This window comes from Protopterus annectens, chromosome 7.part0, assembly GCF_019279795.1.
Source record: "Protopterus annectens isolate FY-2018-M chromosome 7.part0, PAN1.0, whole genome shotgun sequence".
NCBI classification, from domain to species: Eukaryota; Metazoa; Chordata; order Ceratodontiformes; family Protopteridae; genus Protopterus; species Protopterus annectens.
Window position 1 is genome coordinate 73,714,228 of NC_056739.1, and position 22,177 is coordinate 73,736,404.

Here is a 22,177-nt window from a genome sequence, read left to right on the forward strand (position 1 = left end):
AGCTGATAAGTAAAGAATTTTACAACTGTGTATTATCTCAAGCTTGGAGACAGGATGTCTGAGCTAGGAAATTCTTTATATTGTCCTAAGACATAGATAATTATTAGGTTTCACATGTAAAGTGTTTTTTATTGCTGTGGCTTCCTGGTAGATGCAGATCAAAAAGAAATGTTAAAACTTTGAGTTCTGTGAGCCTGGGAAACTTCAGAAGAAGTGTCAAGAATGATGTAATCTGAAATGACTCATGAGTAATGTGTATTATCAATTTAAGGACCATCTCAGAAAGTAAGAATAGCATTTTGTATTTTGTTCTGAAGCTGACAACAACTCACCAGTACTTTGCCTTTGCTCTTTAAATAGAATTTAGAACAATGATTTCTTTTAGAGAGAGATAAAAATATAGCCAGATTAGTCTAGCTGTTTTCTATATTTATGTCAGCATTTTCTATATTTATGTCAGGCTACCGTACAATGTTGTTTTAAAGTACTTCCTGTGATTTCTGAACTCTCTATCATCACTGTGTTGAATCAATGGGTATTGTCTTGCGTTTTTATTATTAAATATTTTAAAAATGTTCAACTGTGGCTGTTTTATGTAGAGATCATTTAAGCTCCAGAGTACTTGCACGTATTTGGTGATACTATATAAGCCACTCCAGTAGCCTTAGCCCTGGGTTACCCTTACTATTTGGATAACAGTAATAGCGCACAGTAGAACTGGTCACCCTTATAGTAGCTGATAAGTAGTGGTTGGTGGCAGTAATTTATAGTCTGGGGAGGAGGGGGGCATAGCTGGAGAACCTGTGCCAGCCTTCCCCAGGAGTGTCTGTGTGTTTGTATACAGTTTGTATCTCAAAGTGTGTGTCAACGACTTGGTCAGGGACATGAAGCACTGGTTAGACAGAGAGAGTGCTGGAGGTTTTGGCTTGACCACTCGGCTGAGATCAGTAGCCTATAGTTGGGCCACTGGGGAGTCTTATTGGGGATCTGGAGAGAAAGGGAGAAATCAGCCACAGACTAACTGTGATCTCTGTGTGCTCTTAAGGGAAATTGTACTTATTGTGTGTGCACTTGTTATCCTCCCAATGTGGATGCCCTTCACTGGTGCGGATTGAGGGTCCTTGACTACTGGGCCAGTGCATGGGTGTCGCACCTTGTAGACTGGACATAGGTCATTCCTTATCAGTCTGTAGGATACGCAGTATAGTAACAGAGCTATACTGGTGGTGTTAAGGAGTCAGGAATCTGCAAAGATTAGAAGACTCTCCAAAGGGTGAAATTTGCCCTAAACTTGTCTGCAAGTATATTAGCTATACACTTTGGGTCACTGAGTGATACCACTTTGGATTAATTCAGAGCACTGCAGATAATTACTTCTTAAGATTCCTAACATAGTATAAAAAAAGGACTTAGAATAATTGCCCTTAGCCTCAGATACCAGTTTCATTTCACATTCATTTTTCGTCCTCCTAATGGTACATTCTAGTTCTGTGCTAATCCCTTATACAGAGTCTGAGGCAGGTGGATTTATATTTATGGTAGGATTTCTTTTTCATTCTCTAACAGTCTGTAAACAACAATCCAAAACGTAGTACATGGCAAAACAACATTTATTCACATTGAACAAAAAGAAGTTTAGCTCCTTCATCAAACAACCTGGACTTCTTCAGAACATTTAATAAAAAGAAGTTATGGACTCACCATAACGTTCCATGTGAGTTGTTCATCTCGCGTTCGTTCTTGCTGATGGATTCGGAAGCAATCCTCAGCTCCAACTCGGCCAACTGTAAAAGTTCGAGGTCTTCAACCAGCTCGAGGCCAATTCCCTATCCCATGATGCACCCTGTGCTTCCCTCAGATCTTGTTTGCTGCCAGTCGAATACATACCACTACTAATATGCTAAGATTAGAAACTGGATAAGAGACAATAAAACCATGACATAATTCTTAGTCCTTAAGAAGCCTGGATGGGGGTTGGAGGGTGGGACTTAAGAATGAAGGCGAGACAAACAACTCACATGGAACATTATGGTGAGTACATAACTTCTTTATGTGAAGTTGTTCTATCTCACCCTTCATTCTTACTGGTGAGTAGCGTCCCAAGCACCATCTTTCTTGGGTGGCTTATGGGAGAATGTTCTTCAGTACAGTGGAACCAAAGGAAGCCCTGTCCCTGGAGGCCTTGTTTACTTTGTAATGAGTGATGAAGGTATGAGGCCTTGACCAAGTAGCTGCTCCACAAATAGTATCTAGTGGTAATTTAGCAGTAAAGGCTGATGAAGTAGATACAGCTCTAGTAGAGTGGGCCTTTATCTTCTGTTGTAACGGTGTACTCACTGAACTGTAAGTGAAGAAAATACAATCTGATAACCATTTTGATAAAGTGGTTTTCGCCACTGGAGTACTTTTTTTAGACTCTGAAAAGGAGACAAAGAGCTGTTCTGTTTTCCTGAAATGTTTATCCTGTCTAAACAGAATCAAAGTTGTCTGTAAACATCAAGCTTGTGCAGAATATGTTCCACCTTATTAGTGCATTTAGGGAAAAATATAGGCAATTCAATAGATTGGTTGAGATTTGTCTCTGAGCAAACTTTAGGTAAAAAACGATGGATTTGTTCTGAGTGAGTGAGACTCTGTCATTATAAAAAATAATAAGGGGGTTTAATGGACAAGGCCTGTAACTCTGAAACCCTCCAAGCAGAAGTAACAGCTATTAAAAATATGGTTTTCCATGACAGATACTTTAAGTCACAAGATGAGGCTGGTTTGAAAGGGGGTAGGATTATTCGGGAAAGAACAAAATTTAGATTCCATGGCATAGCTGGAGCTTTGATGGGTGGTCTCAAATGAACAGTACCCTTGAGAAAGGCTTTAGAGAGTCTATGTGAAATGATATTAGACCCCTGGTCACCAAGATGAAAGTTAGAAACTGCTGCCAATTGACCTCTAATGGTTGCTGCCATTGAAAAGTTTAGTCAAAAACTCCAGAATGGATGAAACTGAAGCGAGGTATGGGTCAATATTTTTCTGAAAACCCCATATAGAAAACCTTTTCCATTTACTAAGATGTAACTTCCTGGTAGATGATTTATGAAAGGATGTTAAAATATGCTGAATGGCAGCTGCGAGTTTGTGAATCCTGGCTATGTTTGGAATTGGAGCAGCCAAGCTGTCAGTTTGAGGGACTGAAGAGAAGGATGAACAGCCCCTGATGAATGAGTCAGAAGATGTGGCACTGGGTCCAGAATCCAAGGTTCTTCCAATAGATGAGGCTGGAGGAAGGGGAACCAAATTTGACGAGGCCAGTAAGGGACTATTAAAATGACGGGCCTTCCCAGAGCCTTGGCTTTCTGTAAAACTTTGGCTATCAGAGGGAAAGGAGGGAAGGCATAAAGGAGACCCAGGGGCCAACTGTATACAAGTGTATCCCTTGGGGCATCCCCCTGAGGGGGGATTAGGGCCAAGTAGATACTGCATTTCATGTTTGTTGGAGTTGCAAAAAGATCGCAGAAAGGCTGCCCCCATCTGCAGAATATCCTTTCCGCTACTTCTTCCTTTAGGGTCACTCATGAGGCAACAGAATTGCCCTGCTCAGTTTGTCTGCTATCACACTGGATCTCCCCAGGATGTGCATTGCTATCAGAAAGCGCTGGCTGGAAGTTGCCCATTGCCATACTTTCAGCACCTCTTGACATAGGACATAAGATCTGGTTCCTCCTTGTTTGTTTATGTACCAGACCACTGACATATTGTCTGTCTGAATTGCAATAGTTCCCAGAGGGAGGGAGTCTTGAAAGGACTGCAATGCTAGAAGTACCGCTCTCATCTCCAGGACACTGATATGCAGATGAGCCTCGTGTTTCCTCCACGTGCCTTGGGCTGTTCTTCCCTGATAATGCCCCCCACCCCACCCTATCAGGGAGGTGTCTGTGGTCACCTTGGCTATAGGAGTGGGTAGAACAAAGGGGCAACCTAGAGTTACTTGGTGAGATGTCAGCCACCAATGAAGGTTCTTCTTGCATGAATTCATTATCAGGATTTTGTGTGACATTGGAAGTTCTTGAAAAGACCTTTGCATGAACAAGAGCCATTGCAGTATATGCATATGCATCCAACTTAAATGATTCACAATGATCGCTGCCGCCATTGTCCCTAGCAATCTGAGTACCATAGAAACTGGGGCTTTTTCTCTTTGGAGCAGGCCCAGAACCTGTTTTTGTAGAATACAAACTCTTTCTGGTGGAAGGTTTAAGGTCATGGTAACAGTATTTTGTGATGGCGATAAGGCAGAATTTTCTGAATTTATGGTAATCCCCAACAGACTGCAGAGGTTCAAAGTTGTGTCCCTTGCTTGTATGACTTGATGCCTAGTGGTGGCAGTGATGAGCCTCATCTAGGTATGGAAACACCTAGAATCCCAAATGTCTCAGGTGAGCTGTGACTACTGCCATGCATTTGGTGAACACTCTGGGGACTGTAGTGAGACCAAAGGGCAGAGCTCAAAACTGATAATGCCTGGCTCCCGTGCAGATGATCCATGGATGGCCTGTCCATTTTTATGTGGTAGTACTCATCCTGGAGATCTATCGAGCACATCCAATTGTCTTTCCCTAAAAAGGGAAGTATTGACTGTAGCGTGACCACCCAGAATATTGTCTTTTTTACCAACTTGTTTAGTCTGCCAAGATCCAAAATGGGCCTCCAGTCCCCTGTTTTCTTTGGAACTAAAAAGAACCTTCAGTAAGTTCCGAATCCTCTCTGGTCTGCTGGGACTGGTTGGATGACTCATTTTCCAGCAACCTTTGAATCTCTGTGGCTGCTTCTTCCCTGTGACTGGGTGGAACATCCAGGATTTTTCTTATAAGGGGGGTGGCAAAGGGAATAGAGTATCCTCTGGATATGATGTTTTGTACCCAGCTGTCTTTTGTTATTTTTAGCCAGGCATCTGGGTACAAAGAAAAGCATCCCCTGACAGCCTCCAGAGATGGACAGACAGGTCTCCTCTCAGGAGCACTGATAGGGCTTCCCAAAGAACTGGTCTCTGTCGCCCTGATTCGGCGGACCCTCTATGCCATGTGGGTGGCATCTTCCATTATTACCCCCTCCTCTGCCTCTAGAGGGGGGGGTTCACCACAAGTTTCCTGGAAAGCTCCTTGAGTTTTACGGAACCACATCTTCCCTCCCCTCTGACCTTTGGGGTAAGGTCTGGTAGGGATGGAAAAACGGACTCCGACGGCAGACAGAGTCTTTCCATCCTGCTCACTCCTGGCAAGTGTTTCCTTCACTTTCGGTCCAAAAAGGGATAAGCCATTGAAAGGGGTGTTAATAAAGGATAACTTGAAGGGCTCCGCAAAGGAACATAAGCGCATCCAGGAATGTCTACTAAGAGCAATTCCTGTTCCCACTACCCTACTCATTCCATCAGCTGTATACGAGACCAGACGCATGGAAGAGTTTACAAGAGAATTAAGGGTAGTGAGCTAGGAAGTTACCTTCTCTGAGACTCCTGCAGCTACTGAACCCTGTAGAGTATCTTTCAGAAGATCTATTTGTAACCTAGTAAAGTGCGTTAGATAGTTCAGTGATCGGAGAGCAATAGTTGCTGAACTAAACATCCGCTAACCGTATCTGTCCATGATCCTAGAATCTTTATTAGGAGGATGGACAAATGTAGAAGATTCTGACAGTTCCTTCTTGGTGGCTGCCGCCACCACCACCATAGCATCAATGGGAACTCCTTTGGTTAGGAAGGTCTTGTCCTGGGGGAAGTTATACATTTATTAGGCCTCCTATGGACAGGCTCCATGGTATCCGGTGACTCCCTCACCCTTCGAGACATTAGCTCAATCAGTTCATCAAAGGGTGGAGACACCCAAGTGATGGAGGGCTAAGACCCAAAAACCTTCAGGAGGACTGACTCATTATCAATAGGGTTAATGGACTTTCAGCCACTCCTCTGCTTAAGAATTTCCAGGATACCTGCAAAGGAGATATCCTCCGAGGGGGACCGTGGGGACCCTTCTGACTTATCTAAGTCAGTGTCTGAAGTGACGGATTCCTGTGGGGAATCCAGATGCTTCCTCTTGCAAAGTCTCATCCTAGGAACCTCTTCAGTGGGAGCTTCGGGAGAGTTGTCAGAAGAGCAGGGCTCACCCAATGGGGCTTCCTGAGGTTCAGGGGTCTCTACACTTTAGAGGGATGTGTGATGCAGAGGTAGACACCGGTGCTTTGGGGGAAGGAGCTGCTGGTTCTGATGGTGTGGCTGTCGGTGTGGACAACACCCTGCTCATAGCATCGAAGGCACCTCGGTCCTGACACGAAAGACCTCAGGATCCGAAGATATGGAAGATTACCTCGGCACAAGAACAGAGGGTTCCGAGCACAAGGTAGGAGCCGAGCTCACCTGAGCCAAGGCCCAGAGAGGCAAAGTCAGAACCGAAAAATCAGTCCAACTATCCCCCTCGGACACGACCGGTGATAGTCGGCCCCTAGACCCTTCGGTCGGCAGAGAAGATAGGGTAGTCAGGACCAAAAAGCCTGAAGCAGGTGTCAGACCCGAAGGCTCTACAACCATCAGCTCCGAGCACTCTGGCTCTGAAACTTTGAGACAGAGTGGAGGAGGAGCAGAAGAAGGTGGGAGGGACTTTATCGGATCCGAAGTCCCAGGGATCGGCCCCGATAAAAGGTTGGCAAGCGCCAGTGTCTGCAGAAGCCTCTGCACCACATGATCCACGTCCATATCTGAAAGTCAGCTTGAGGACCGAAAAGAATGAATAGATGAAGCCACCGACTGTAATACTGTGGACTTCAAGTTAGGAGACGCCAACTCCAATACCGGGGACCAGCTCCTAACCGTAGCAACAGTCAGCTCCGATAACAGTGGAGCCGATGTTGAAGACTTCTCCAGCCTTGATTTGCTGGTCAACAAGCTTTTCCTCAGTTCCAACGAACCCGAAGAAGTTTTTGAATGTCTGTCACTGTTGTCTTTATCCAGTGACTCCTGAAATGAAGATTTCTATAAACCTCTACCCATTAATTTTCTCTTTCGTACATGCAGCACCCTGGAACTAAAAGAGTGGCATACAGAGCAGTCTTCCTGTAGGTGTACCTCACCTAGACAGTATACGGACATTTTTTAAATCCAGATTTGGGTTTTTCCTTCTCCTCTTGAGATATATCAAATTACCAACTCCATCAGCTAATGAAAGAAAAGGGAAGCCTAAGGAAAAATATGCAGGCTTGTCAGACTATAGGAATTACTACTAGCCCTCTAATATATTAGCCCTCTAATATAAATGGGCTGTTTCCAAATAAACACAGAGCAAAAACTTGTAAATTAGTTTAACTAGACTAAAGCGGACACTAGCAATGAAACTACTCATAGGAAGGCAATATAAGAAGGCCTAAACAACAAAACGGCCACAGTTTTATTAAACAACAAACAAGTACTAGCCCTCTAAATTAAACAGGCTCTAAAAATCGCGCACACACACACACACACACACACACACACACACACACACACACACACACACACGCACAAAATAGAAGCTTTATAATAACTATTACTTTATAATAAACTACTAGAATAAAGAGTCTATGGGTAGGCCTAAAAATATGGCCACAACGATAAACTACGAAAAACTGCTAACAGCACACTAAAAAATGCCCGAAATACTATAGAAAAGAAAACTTATAAGATACTGTTATCTACTGATGAAATCTCAAGAAAACTTTTCAACAAAATGAATAAGAACTGTTTTTTTTTTAAACTGTCCAGAGCTGGTGAATGCCCGATCTAGTTGCATCAGCAAACGAGATCTGAGGGAAGCACAAGGTGCATCACGGGATAGGGAGTTGGCCGCAAGCTAGTTGAAGACCTCGAGCTTTTGCAGTTGGCCGAGTCGGAAGGCTCCAAACCAATCAGGAAGAACGAACGGCGAGACAGAACAACTTCACATCTCCAGTTTCCCTCAGTATATACTATCAGGTTTAATTATTACATGAATGTTTTTATCGTTGTGATTTTTATACATGTGATGTATTTACTTTTAATGTGATTTTAGAGGATGAGACGTTTTTGATGTTTTTAGTGGTATGTATTCCTTTAAGACTTGGATTTGATTTGTAATTAACCCATTTACCCATTAACCATGATAGTATATATTGAGGGAAACTGGGGTTATTAAATGTTCTGAAGAAGTCCAGGTTGTTGGACAAAAGCAAATCGTCTTGTTTGCAGACTGCTACAGCTATAACCCTAGACTATGTGGACCTGTTTGTGGTTACAAGGTTTACTTTGGTCGCATGGTTGCACACCTATTTTTTTGGTTATTGGCTTGATAAGGTGTGTGTATCTGAGGCTGTGAAGATATGTGAAGGCTACCAGCATAGCTAGATAGAATTTTGTAGATAATTCCATGTCATTGTAAATATGAATATAATCCATAGGCTTGTCCTCTTAAATGTATGAAAACTGTGTTAAATGTTAACTTTAAAAATGTAACGACAGTGCCCTCTGCTGGAAGAAAGCTGATAAGTCAAGCATTGTACAGCTGTTTGATCTCAAAGCTCAGAGACATAATGTCTGGACTAAGGAATTCCTTTTATTATTTTGAGACCAGAGTTAATTGCTAGATTTTACATACATAATGTCTTTTCTTGCTGTACTTTCCTGGCCAGGTGCAAGATCAAAGAAATGTTAAAACTCTGAGTGTCTGTTAGCCTGAGGACCAAAGAAGAATCATGTAATCTACAATGAGTCAGCAATGATGTATTATTTTTAAGCCTTTCTCAGAGACAGAATCAGAGCATTTTGGATTTTGTCTGAAGAACATCACTCACCAGTACTCTGCCTTTGCTCTATAAGTAAGTTTATTTAAAACTGTGATTGCTCTTAGAGTTAGATAGGAAATTAGTCAGATTTAGTCTAGCTGTTTTCTATATTTATGTCAGACTATTCTACAGTATTTTAAGCATTTTCCTGTGATTTCTGAACTCTTGACTGGCACTGTGTTGAATTGAGAAGATTGGTCTTGTTTTCATTATTTATTATTAAATATTTTTAAACATTTCAACTGTGGCTGTTTTGTGTAGAGATAATTTAAGCTCTAGAGTACTTGCATGTATTTGCTGATACTGTACAAATCCACTCCAATAAGCCTTGCTGTTCGTCCACTTACTATTTGGATAATAATATTGCACAGTATAAATCGCACACCCTTTGGTAAGGGCCTTTTTAGTAGCCAAGAGTAGCTGGTGGCAGTAATTACTACCTTATAGCCTGGCAGGAGGGGGGCATAGCTGGAGAACCTGTGCCAGCCTTCCCCAGGAGTGTCTGTGTGTGTGTATATAAACCAAATCTCAAAATGTGTGTATGTGTCAGCTACTTGGGCAGGGACACGAAGCACTGGTTGGACAAAGAGGGCACTGGAGGTTTTGGCTTGACTACTCGGCTGAGGTCTGTACCCTATGGCTGTGCCAGTGGGGAGTCTTACTGGGGATCTGGAGAGAAAGGAAGAAACCAGCCTCACGCTGACTGTGATCTCTGTGTGCTCTTAAAGGAAATTGTACTTTACTGTGTGTGTATTTGATATCCCTCCCAGTATGGATGCCCCTAACTGGTGTTAGTGGTGAGGATTGAGGCTCCTTGATTACTGGGCCATTGCACGGGCATCACATATTAATTGGTTGGCAGTGGTGGGATATCCACACCACATATTGACTGGTTGGCAATTGGCTTGTAGTAGTGTGGATAGTAAATTCTTGTAGCTTGTGTACAGTGATCACTAAAGGTGTTTTTGTACTCTAAATCAGCCATGCAGTGAATATTCAGAGTTCAGATCACAACTGTTTTATTTGTTTTGTTAGCTTAGTTAGTCAAGGAGAGGAGACAGGCATGTCAGCAGAGGAATATGGCAAGCTGACAAGGAGCCAGTTGGCTGAGGTGTGCCAGCCTAAGGGACTGGTGCATGGAAACCTGACTAAGGCAAACATGATTGTAGCTTTGGTCACAGCTGCATCAGAAAACAGCAATCAGGAGGACGATCAGACTGGCCGTGGAGATGCACAACACTCAGAGAATGGACATCTCAACCTTTCTGCAGAAGACTTAAAAATCCATCTGGGGCTAAAAAGACTGAGCTGGAGGCCAGGCGTTTGTAAACAGAAGCAGCAGAGAGATGGAGACATCTACAGGCTGAGGAGAATGAGAAAAGTACAGTTGTGTATACCTACCATAAATGTAGATGTTCGAGTGTCTTCACTGTTGCAGTCATAACTGTAGGGTGCTCCTGCCGGCAAGCAGCCCGAGGTTGGCCAGAATATCAAAGTCTGGGTCCGGCGTCGGCTGTATCATCAAGTACCCTGACGTCAGAAATCATGGGTATAAAGCTGACAGCCGACGCCATCTTCTCCAGCCTTTCTTGCCCCTGATGTCAGAAGCCCCCATAAAACCAAAAGGTGTCCCAAGGGAAACACAAATACACCAGAAAGGTAGTGGAAAAGGAAACACAGTAAGCAAAAAGAAACAAGAGGGGTCTGGAGGGAGGGAAACACCGACTGCAACAGTGAAGACACTCGAACATCTACATTTATGGTAGGTATACACAACTGTACTATGTTCTTCGTGTTTCACTGTTGCAGTCATAACTGTAGGGTAGAATCCCAAAGCTGAGAACACGGGAGGAGGTTATGAAGAAGAAGGGGCAGCTAAAAGACCCTGCAAGACAGCAGAGGCAAAGCCTGCCCTAGACTTAGAATACAAAGGGAGGTTATAGTGCTTGGAAAAGGTATGCACAGAGCTCCAAGTGGCAGCCTCCAGAATGTCCTTGGTAGGAACTCCTCTGAGAAAGGCTGCTGAAGTGGCAGCTGCTCTAGTAGAATGAGTCCTGACGGTACCTGGAATCTGTTTTCCATAAAGAGAGTAACAATATCTTATTCCATGAGCAATCCATTTGGAAATAGTTTGCTTAGAAATAGCTTTACCTAGAGAACTGGAAGCAAATGAGATAAGCAATTGATCTGACTTTCTGAAACCTTTAGTTTTGTCCAGGTAAAAACGTAGTTGCCTGTGTACGTCCAATGAATGCAAAATCCTTTCCCCCTTATTTTGGGGTTTTGGAAAAAAGGTAGGAAGGTGAATAGTCTGATTTAGAGCCACTCTAGAAACTACCTTAGGCATAAAAGTAGGATTGGTCCTCAAGGAAACTCTGTCCTGATGGAAGATGAGGTATGGTTCCACGGCCATGAGGGCTTGTAACTCAGACACCCTTCTGGCAGAAGTCAAGGCCAACAAGATAGCTGTCTTCCAGGATAAGAACGTAATATCCACAGAGGCAGCAGGCTCAAAAGGAGGCAAAGTAAGCTTTTCCAAGACATAGTTGAGATCCCAAGGAGGGACAGGAGGAGATCTAGGAGGTCTTAAATTCTTAGCTCCTCTCAGAAATTGTCTAACCAGCTGGTGGGAAGAAATGGGAGGATCACAATTGAAATGAGCCAAAATAGCAGAAGCATGAATTTTAATGGAAGAAAAGGAAAGACCTTTAATCAAAAGGTCTGAGAGATAAAGTAAAATAGTGGGAATATCAGGTATTAAAGGATCAGAGCCACGATCCTGCATCCAAATACAAAATCTTTTCCATTTAGAAGCATAAGATTTCCTTGTACTAGGACGCCTAGCTTCCAAAAGAATATCCAAAACTTGTTTAGGAAGAGAAGAAGGAATAAATTGCCTTTGATGAGCCAAGCTGTCAGGCAGAGAGTCTTGATTTGAGAGTGAAATACCTGACCCTGATGCTGGGACAGTAGAGAATGGGTCAGAGGAAGACTCCAAGGGGGTTCCAAGCAAAGGTGCAGTAGAGTTGGGTACCAAAACTGACAAGGCCAATTTGGAGCTATCAAAATGATCAGTCTGGGTTTGTCCAGCTTTATCTTTAGCAATACCCGAGGCAGAAGAGGAAGAGGAGGGAAGGCATATCCCGAAAGATTCCTCCAGCTGAAGGACAGGGCATCCACTTTCCAAGCTGTCTTGTGGAAGGACCTGGTGCAAAAGAGAGGCAATTGCTGGTTGAGATGGGATGCAAACAGATCTATCTGAGGACAGCCCCAAACTGCAGTTATCTTGTTGAATAAGTTGGGGTCCAACATCCATTCGTGAGGATCCAAAATGTTTCTGCTTAGGCTGTCTGCTGAGAGATTCTGATCTCCTGGAATGAACTGTGCCTGAAGATCCAGATTCAAATTTAGGGCTGTGTCCCATAAGGTCATGGCAAGTCTGCAAAGGGGGTAAGAGTGAGAGCCCCGTTGCTTGTTTATGTACCACATGACTGTGGTATTGTCTGTTCGAATAAGCAGAGGTCCTGGCTTCAAAAGAGTCTGGAAGGCTAGAAGAGCATTTTGGACTGCTAACATTTCTTTCAAGTTGATGTGCCATAGAAGGTGTTTGTTTGTCCAAGAACCCTGTTGGCATTTGTCTAGAAAATGAGCTCCCCAAGCATAATCCGAGGCGTCCGTGGTTATGATCTGAGTAGATTGAGGAAGACGAAAGGGCTTTCCTTCGTTCAAAACACACGCCCTGGACCACCAAAGGAATTCCTTCTGGAGGCAGGGAATGAGTGGAATCATTGTATCCAGACTGTGGCAATGCTGAGACCATACACTCTTTAGGTACCATTGAAGTTTCCTCATGTGAAGCCTCGCATTTGGAATCAACAGGATGCAAGAGGCCATGTAGCCCAAAGCCTGCAGGAATTTCCTTGCAGTGAGCTGAGTCAATGTTGCCAAGGTCTTGAAGATTGAAGCCAGCTGTAACTGTTTTTCTGGAGTAAGGAAGGCCATCTGCTGTAAACTTGTGTCTAGAAGAGCTCCCAAAAAGGTCATTCGTTGAGAAGGAATCAAATGTGACTTTTTTGTGTTCACTGAGAATCCCAGTAGTAGCAGAAGACGTTGAACAAAATGCAGGTGTTGAAGTAAAAGGTCTTTGCTGTCTGCCTGAATTAGACAGTCATCCAGATAGGGGTAAATCTGAATCCCCTGAAGTCTGCAGTAAGCTACTACTGGAGCCAGGCATTTGGTAAAAACTCTGGGCGCAGTAGATAAGCCAAATGGCAGTACAGAGAATTGGAAGTGTCTCGAGCCTGCCTTGAATCTGAGGTACTTTCTGCATTGTTGCCTTATGGGGACATGTAAGTAAGCCTCTTTTAAGTCCAATGTTACCATCCAAGCATCTTGTGAGAGCATTGGAAGAAGTTGTTGAAGTGTAAGCATCTTGAATTTTGGAATTTCCAAAAAGGTGTTTAATATTGAGAGGTCCAGAATAGGTCTCCAGGAGTTTTGTTTTCTTGGGACTAGAAAAAGTCTTGAGTAAAAACCTTTCCCCACCTCTAGAGGTGGAACAGGTTCTACGGCTCTTAAGGCTAATAAAGCGTCCACTTGATTTAAGGCCTCTGTCCATTGATGTTTTGGCAGATCTGGCCAGCCGGAAGGCCTTGGCAGAGTGTGAAAGTGGAATCTGCAGCCTTTTAAAATCACGTCTAACACCCATTTGTCCTGGGTAATGAGAGTCCAATTTTGGTAAAAAAGAGAAAGTTTTCCTCCGAGAGGGGCATCCAGGGAAGGAGGACCTGAAGCCCAACAGAGGGAGTCATTGGGTCTGCTTTCTTTGGGTTTGAGGTCTGTCTTCTCCTCTTCTAGGTGAAGAAGCAGTCCACTGTCTAGATCTGTAAGAGGCCTGAGCCTGCGCCCGACCTCTGGAGCGTCTATATCTTCCCCTTTGAGGCCTGTCAGAAGTGGGAAAAGGCCAATTTCTGGAAAATCTAGGAGGCTGCACTTGCAAAAAATATTTTACAGTCTGCATAGACTTGGCTTTTTCTTCCATCTTTTTAATAACCTCCTCAGCCTTAGATCCAAATAAGACATCATGCTGAACAGGGGCATCTAGCAATTTAGCCTTAACTTGTTCAGGTAAATTCTGCTCACGAAGCCAAGCATGTCTCCTGATAACAGTACCAGAGGCAGCCGCCCTGCAAGAAGCCTCTAAGGCATCAAAACCACAATGTAAACTATGTTTGCTAACTTGTTCAGTTGCATGCAAGACATCCTGTAATTCCTTGTCCTCAGCACATGCAGGAAAGGTAGAAAGCCTTTGTTTTAAAACAGATAAAAGAAACTGTTGATACTTAAACATGTGAAACTGGCAATTTAAAGCTCTAATAGAAAGGGTAGCTGAAGTATAAACCTCTTTGCACCACCTGTCCAAGGCACGAGAATCCTTTTCAGAGGGGATAGGATTCTTAGAGGAGGCGGCCTTAGCAGCCTTGGAACCCTGCAAAATAGTTTCAGGATCAGCAGAAGGGTTCTTAAATAAGAATTGATGGGAATCAGGGACCCTGTAAAATCTATCAGGCTTAGAAGGAGCAGGCGGCATGAAATCAGGATTCAAGTTAGCTTCAGAGAAGGCATCATCCACAATGTCAAGTACAGGAGGAATAGCTAAAGGCCTGCGTTGAGGGAGAAGAAGAAATTCCCTAAGTCTCTTTTTGGAAGCAGAATAATCCTGACCTTCCCAATGAAAATACTCCCTTATCTCATGCAAGGTTTCCCCAAAAGAGAAATCTTCAGGGGGGGAGGCAGAAGGAACAGAATCCTTTGCATCCGAATCCTCATAAGGAGGAAAAGAGTAATCCTGATCAGAGGAAGAAACAGAAGATACAGAAGCCTGATCAGAGGAATCATAAGGGATATCCTGTCTAGGCCTTTTTTCAGGAGAAGGGTGAGAGCCCCTAATCATAGTTAATAAATCCTCAGCCATCCGTAGTAATTGCTTCTGAGTCTTAGGAGCTGAATCCGAAGAAGCTTGAGCAGAAAGTCTGGGTTTAACAGGAGTCTTTGACTTAGCCTTTGTCTTTGTGGAAATAGTAATATGAGAAGGCCTGAAGACCCCCTCAGAAGCCGGTACCTGCACAGCGGTTCTGGACCCATCTGAAGGAGTGACGTCTGAAGGTCCTGCAGCAGACAAATTACTAGGCCTAGATGGCTCCCCATGGGAGTCCGTGTCGGCCATCGGTTCTGAAGTGGCGGACGACAGGGGCTGCAAAAGCGCCTCACTGACGACCGCCGAACCCGAAGCTGGCTCCGGCTGCAAAGTATCCTGTTTGGACCTCGGAGGCCTGTCCTTGTCTTTGCGTTTCTTCTGTATTCCGGTAGTCGGTAAAGTATCCGACGACATCCTATAATTAAATCATCTACCGAAGTAATTCAAGGCCCAATCGTACCTACGCTTGATAGTGCGAGAATTAAACCTGGCACAGAACCGACAGCAAGAAACGTCGTGGTCAGGGCCTAAGCAAGGTAGACAGTAAGAGTGGAAATCTTTATGAGGTATTTGTTTTCCACATGATACACAATTATTAACTTTTTCTGACATCGGAGGAGCAAGAAAAAGGTTTCCCCAACGGGGTACTTAGCTTTGAGAAAAGAAGTAGAAAACTTCGGACCGACGACAATCACACCACGTTGTCTTGAAAATGCCAACCAACAACTAGCGAACTGCTTTGCACCGCACGGCAAGAAAGACTGGAGAAGATGGCGTCAGCTGTCAGCTTTATACCCATGCGTTCTGACGTCACGGTACTTGCTGATACAGCCGACGCCGGACCCAGACTTTGATATTCTGGCCGACCTCGGGCTGCCTGCCGGCAGGAGTACCCTACAATTATGACTGCAACAGTGAAACACGAAAAACATCTGCTATGCCTGGAAGCTGAGGAGACGGAGAGGCAGAGGCAGCATGAAAAAGAGATGCTGACTCTTTGCCAGAGTCATGAAGGTAATGGGAAAGGGAGAAACCACACCCCAGAAGCACAAAAGGTCAGTAAATTTCTTCCGCAGTTTACAGAGGGGGATCATTTTGATAGTTTTCATTCATATGTTTGAGAGGGTATGTAAACAGTATGATGTTGACCAAAGGCTCTGGGTACAGTTCCTGAACCCTTACTGCATGGCAAAGCTGTAAATGAGTTGTCTAAACTTTCTGATAGAAAATGTTTTGATTATACTGCTGTTAAGAATTGTTTGTTAGCTCTAACACCTGAAGCTTATACAAAAGGGTTTTGTGAGCACAGATACAAGACAGATGAAAGTATGTGTGAATATGTTGCTGAACTAAGCACTTATTTTCATAAGTGGGTGAGAGGATGTCAGATCACCACTTCTGAAGGGCTGGTAGATGTTTTGGTGAGGGAACAAGCCCTTAGCACTTTGCCTGAGGACATGCAGATCTGGTTAGCTGATGGGGAAGAAGGGAAACCTATACCTAGCAAGCAGGGCATTCCTGCACATGAAAGGGACCCCCAGTACTGCTCATGGGTCTAAAGGAACCTATGGTGGGCAGCTCAGACTGCCCCAACAGAATCTACCAGTAGCAGGGGAAGCCACTAGTTCAGGTATACGTCCAGGACCTAGGATTAAATGTTTTGAATGCAACCAGTGAAGCCATGTGGCATACAGATGTCCACGGAGGCAAGGTGAGGAACAAAAGGTGAGAGAGCCAGTAAGTGGGAAAGATAAAATGCCAACAGTAGGTTGTCTTGGACAATAAGGGTACCAAACTACCACAAAAGGTTATATCCTATCATAGGTGAATGGCAAAGAGGCCATTGCTAAGAGAGAAACAGCCCCTGACATAACCATTGTGAAGCCTGCAATGGTTACAGAGAATCACTACTTGCCTGGGCAGTCTACTCCAGTCAGAGCTTTAGGAGGGACCCCATTCCAAATACCTTTTGCTACTGTTCACCCTGACCAGGAGGGTGGAAAAGGAATCCAGCAAGTAGGTGTGTTTGAGGATATCCCTGCAGATGTCCTGATAGTGAGTGGTTTTGATAAGGCAGTACCATGTGTTTGTGCAGTTACACATAAGTCAGGCTTGGAGAATAGCATGTGGGTCTGGTAGCCTGGTGAAGACCTAGACAGACCGCATGCTTGCAGCCAGGACTGGTGAGGTGGTTACTTCAGGGAGGGAGCTACTCTGTAGCAGTGAAACTAAAGGTGAGCCACAGCTGCGAGTGCTGATGTTCCCTTGGACAGAGTGACTGCAAAGGTGAAGGTAAGTAGTAGTACCCAGGCGGACAGTGAGGACCCGCTGTCAGAGAATGCCAGATTTCCTGTGAATGGGGAGCTGGAAAGGGTTACAAAGAGAGAGGTGAGATAGGCTCATCTCTCAGACCCTACATTACAAGGCCTGAGTCAGGTAGCTAGTGAGGCACCTGATTCTCAAGGGAAGGGGGAATCTGCATATTGGGACAAAGGGTTACTGTATAGAGAGTGGACCCCTGAGGGATGGCCAGAAAGTGAGAGGATACAGCAGTTGGTAGTGCCTAGAGCCTACCATCTGGCACTTCTAGACATAGCCCATGATATTCCCTTTTCAGGTCGTATGGGCATAAAATGTACAAAGGAGAAGTTTTATGCAGAACTTCTATTGGCCTGGAATTTCCAGAGATTTAACAGGGTACTGCAGGACCTGTGAGCAGTGCCAAAAGGTAGGCAAGACAAGAGACAAGGTGAGAGCTACTCTGATGCCTTTGCCTGTGATTGAGGAGCCATTTCAGAGGGTAGCTATGGATATTGTGGGGCCTCTGAGTACCACAAGTACCACAGGGAAAAAGTATATCCAGGTGGTAGCTGATTATGCTATAAGACACCCTGAGGCAGTGGTGTTGTCCTCCATTGAGGTAGAAAAGGTGGCAAATGCTTTGTTAGAGACTTTCAGCAGGGTAGATTTGTCAAAAGACATACTGACTGACAGAGGTGCCAATTTCATGTCAGACCTGCTGGCTTGTCTGTGAAAGTACTGTGGGGTGAAGCACCTGAAGACCACCCCCAGACTAATGGTCTTGTTGAAAGGTTAAACTCTAAAATCAAAGTCCATGTTACGGGCATTTGGAGACCAGTTTAAGAGGGAGTGGAACAAATATTTGTCCCCATCTGTTTGCTTACAGAGAAGTTCCCCAGGAATCCACAGGGTTTTCACACTTTGAGTTGCTGTATGGGCATATGGTGAAGGGACTTCTAGATTTAATTTGAGATGAGTGGGAAGGTGAGTGTGAATCTCACAAGGAGTCTGTTTTGGCATATGTCCTAAACCTCAGGACAAGGCTCAGTAATCTCATGGGCTTGGCCCAAGAGAACCTGGCAGAAGCCCAACAGCAGAAAAATGTCTGGTATGACAGGAATGCTTGAGCTAGAGAGTATGCTGTAGGGCAGCAGGTAACAGTTCTCAGTCCTGTCAGACACAACAAGATGCAAGCAGCCTGGAAGGGACCCTACAAGGTGGTAAGAAAGGTAAGTGATGTTAACTACATGGTAGAACTGCTGGGCAAGAAGCAGGGGAACAAATTGTACCATGTTAACATGATGAAACCTTACCATGATAGAGAGGCCCTTGTGCTGAGTATTTGCAGTGGACTGCAAGAGGAGTCTGAGGGAGATCTGGTGACTGATCTCCTCAGTGAGGCTCGGACTGACACCTCAGTGGAAGTGGTACCAATATCCCAGTAGCTATCTCCTACCCAGGTTCGAGAAATCCGAGAAGTGTTACAGCAGTTTGGGGATATATTCACTGTGAAACCTGGGTACACCCACCTGGTGCAGCACCAGGTGGATACAGGACCCCAAAGGTCTATTAGGCAGGCCCCTTATAGGGTGCCTGAGAGAGTCAAACAGACTCTGAGGGAGGAGATACAGGAGATGTTGGAACTAGGGGTAATTCAAGAGTCCAACAGTCCCAGAGCCTCCCCAGTGGTGCTGGTGCCAAAGAAGGATGGCAGCACCAGGTTCTGTGTGGACTACAGGAAATTAAATAGTCACACAGAGTAAGATGCTTACCCCATGCCTAGGACAGATGAGGCCCTAGAGCAGCTGGGTGGGGCTAAGTATCTTACCACTATTGATCTTACCAAGAGTTATTGGCAGGTGCCCTTGACTCCCAGTGCTAGAGAGAGGTCAGCCGTTGGGACTCCCTTTGGCTTGTATGAGTTCACAAGATGCCCTTTGGGATGAAAAATGCCCCAGCAACTTTTCAGAGGCTTGTAGATCATATCCTAGCAGGAGCAGGAGGGTTTACCCTTGCTTACCTAGATGATATTGCCATCTACAGCCATTCCTGGCAAGAGCACCTTCAGCATGTCAGGGAGGTCCTGGGCAGACTACAGAAGGGAGGGTTGACCATTAAGCCCAGCAAATGTCAGGTGGGTATGGCAGAGGTCTCCTACCTGGACAGAGTGGGGAGTGGTAATATCAGGCCAGAACCTGCCAAAGTGGAAGCCATTCAGGCATGGCCTGCACCTGTTACCAAAAAGCAGGTGAGGACATTCTTAGGGACAGCAGGAAAGTTTGTCCCCAGTTATAGAACCAAAGCTTCCTCCTCTCACAGACCTGACAAGAAAGAACAGGCCAGATAAGGTAGTGTTGCCCACAGCATGTGAGCAGGCATTCCAGAAGCTTAAAGAAGATTTGGGAGGACCCCCTGTGTTAGCCAGTCCAGATTATAGCAAAGAATTCATTGTTCAGGTGGATGTTTCGAACCACGGGGTGGGGACTGTACTTAGCCAGATTTATTCAGTGGGAGAAGAGCACCCAGTGGTTTATCTCAGTCGTAAGCTCCAACCCAGGGAGGAATGCTATGTAGATGTAGAAAAGGAATGTCAAACCATAGTGTGGGCACTGCAGAAACTTCAGCCTTATTTGTATGGAAGGAAATTCACTGTAGTTACAGATCACAATCCCCTAACATGGTTACATCGAGCCAGCCTGCAAAATGCCAAGTTGCTAAGGTGGAGCCTAGGGTTGCAAGCATATACAATGGATATAAAAAATTTACACACCCCCTGTTAAAATGCCATGTTTTTGTGATATAAAAAAATGAGACCACAATAGATCATTTCAAAACTTTTCCCACATTTAAATGTGACCTATAACCTGTAAAATTCAATTGAAAAAGAAACAAATCTGCTACGGGAAAAATATAAAAAATAAAAAATGTACAATAAGCTTGTTGCATAAGTGTGCACACCCTTAAAACTAATACTTTGTTGAACCACTTTTTAATTTAATTACAGCATTCAGTCTTCTTGGGTAGGAGTCTATCAGCATGGCACATCTTGACTTGGCAGTATTTGCCCATTCTTCCTTGCAAAAGTGCTCCAAATCTGTCAGACTGTGAGGGCATCTCTTGTGCATAGCCCTCTTCAGGTCATCCCACAGATTTTCTGTTGGATTCAGGTCTGGGCTCTGGCTGGGCCATTCTAAAACTTTAATTTTCTTCTGGTAAAGCCATTCTTTTTTTGATTTGGATGCATCCTTGGGGTCATTGTCATGTTGAAAGGTGAAAATCCTTATAATCTTCAGTTTTCTAGCAGAAGCCTGAAGGTTTTGGGCCAAAAGTGACTGGTATTTGGAACCATTCATAATTCCCTCCACCTTGACTAAAACCCCAGTTCCAGCTGAAGAAAAGCAACCCCAAAGCATGATACTGCCACCACCATGCTTCACCATGGGGATGATGTTCTTTTGGTCATACAAAGTGTTGTTTTTGCGCCAAACATACCTTTTGGAATTGTGTCTAAAAAGCTCAACCTTGGTCTCATCAGACCATAACACATTCTCCCACATACTTTTGGGAAAATCGATGTATTGTTTTGCAAATTTTAGCCAGGCCTGGGTGTTTTTCTGTGTAAGAAAAGGCTTCCATCTTGCAACTCTACCTCATAGCCCAGACATATGGAGAATATGGGAGATTTTTGTCACATGTTACACAACCAGTACTTGCCAGAAATTTGAGCAGCTCCTTCAGTGTTGCTGTATGTCTTTTGGCAGCCTCCCTGACCAGTTTTCATCTTGTCTTTTCATCAATTTTGGAGGGACATCCAGTTTTTTGCAACGTCACTGTTGTCCCATATTTTCTCCACTTTTTGATGACTGTCTTCACTGTGTTCCATGGTATATCCAATGCTGTGGACATTTTTTTCTACCCTTCTCCTGACTGATACCTTTCAGCAATGAGATCCCTTTTATGCTTTGTAAGCTCTCTGCGAACCATGGCTTTTTGCTGTAGCAGGCAACTGAGTAAATGTCAGGAAAATCCTACTAGGACAGCTGAACTTTATTTGGGGTTAATCAGAGTGTCTTTAATTAATGGCAGGTATGTACCCAAGAAGACTGAATGCTGTAATTAATCAAAAGGTGCGTCAACAAAGTATTAGTTTAAGGGTGCGCACACTTATGCAACCAACTTATTGTTCGTTTTTTTATTTTTTATTTGTCCCCCTAACAGATGTGTTTGTTTTTCATTTGAAGTGTACAGGTTATGGGTCACATTAAAGGTAGGAAAAGTTTTTAAATGATTTATTGTGGTCTCATTTTTTTATATCACAAAAACCTGGCATTTTAACAGGGGTGTGTAAACATTTTATACCCACTGTATGTCAGTGCAGCACCGCAGTGGGATTATTTATCTATTTATTTACAGTTTGATGACTGGGGAGGTCCACTGGGGAGCCCATTTTCAGAGGAGGCCCGGGGAGAAAAGCTCCACATTACATAGTTTAGTTACATATACAATCATAATAAAGAAAACACAATTACAATTTCATTTCATGCTAGAGAACAGGAATAAATTCTTTGGTTACACAGTATCTAAATATTTAGGATGGCAGTGGTAACTTAATTGAGAGGGAGAATAAAGACTTAGAAGGAAAAGAGAGAAAAAAAGGCGGGATGGGTTATTTATAATACATACAATTATGTTATTTACAATATGTACATTTATGTTAGGTTAGCTTGTACTCAGAGTTAGTCAGGAGTTTAAGGGGTGGGTTGATTTTAGGCTAGGTGGGGAGAGTGCAGTTGTAGTTCCTGTTAGAGGAAAGGTAGGAATGTAGCTGAGTTTTAAAAGTTTTCAAAGTTTTCACAAGTTCTTAGAAAGGAAGGATGAGAATTCTATTTTTAGCTAAGGAAAAGGATAGAAGAAGCAAGATTAGCAATGCTAATGCAGATGGACTCTCAAGACAGGGAATGGGGTAAGGTATACCCAGATAGACTCAACCCTCTCAAGCAACGTTTCTCAAGGGTCACTTGAAAAACTAGCTTGAGTTCTCTGGGGGGGAGGCGGATTGTAAAG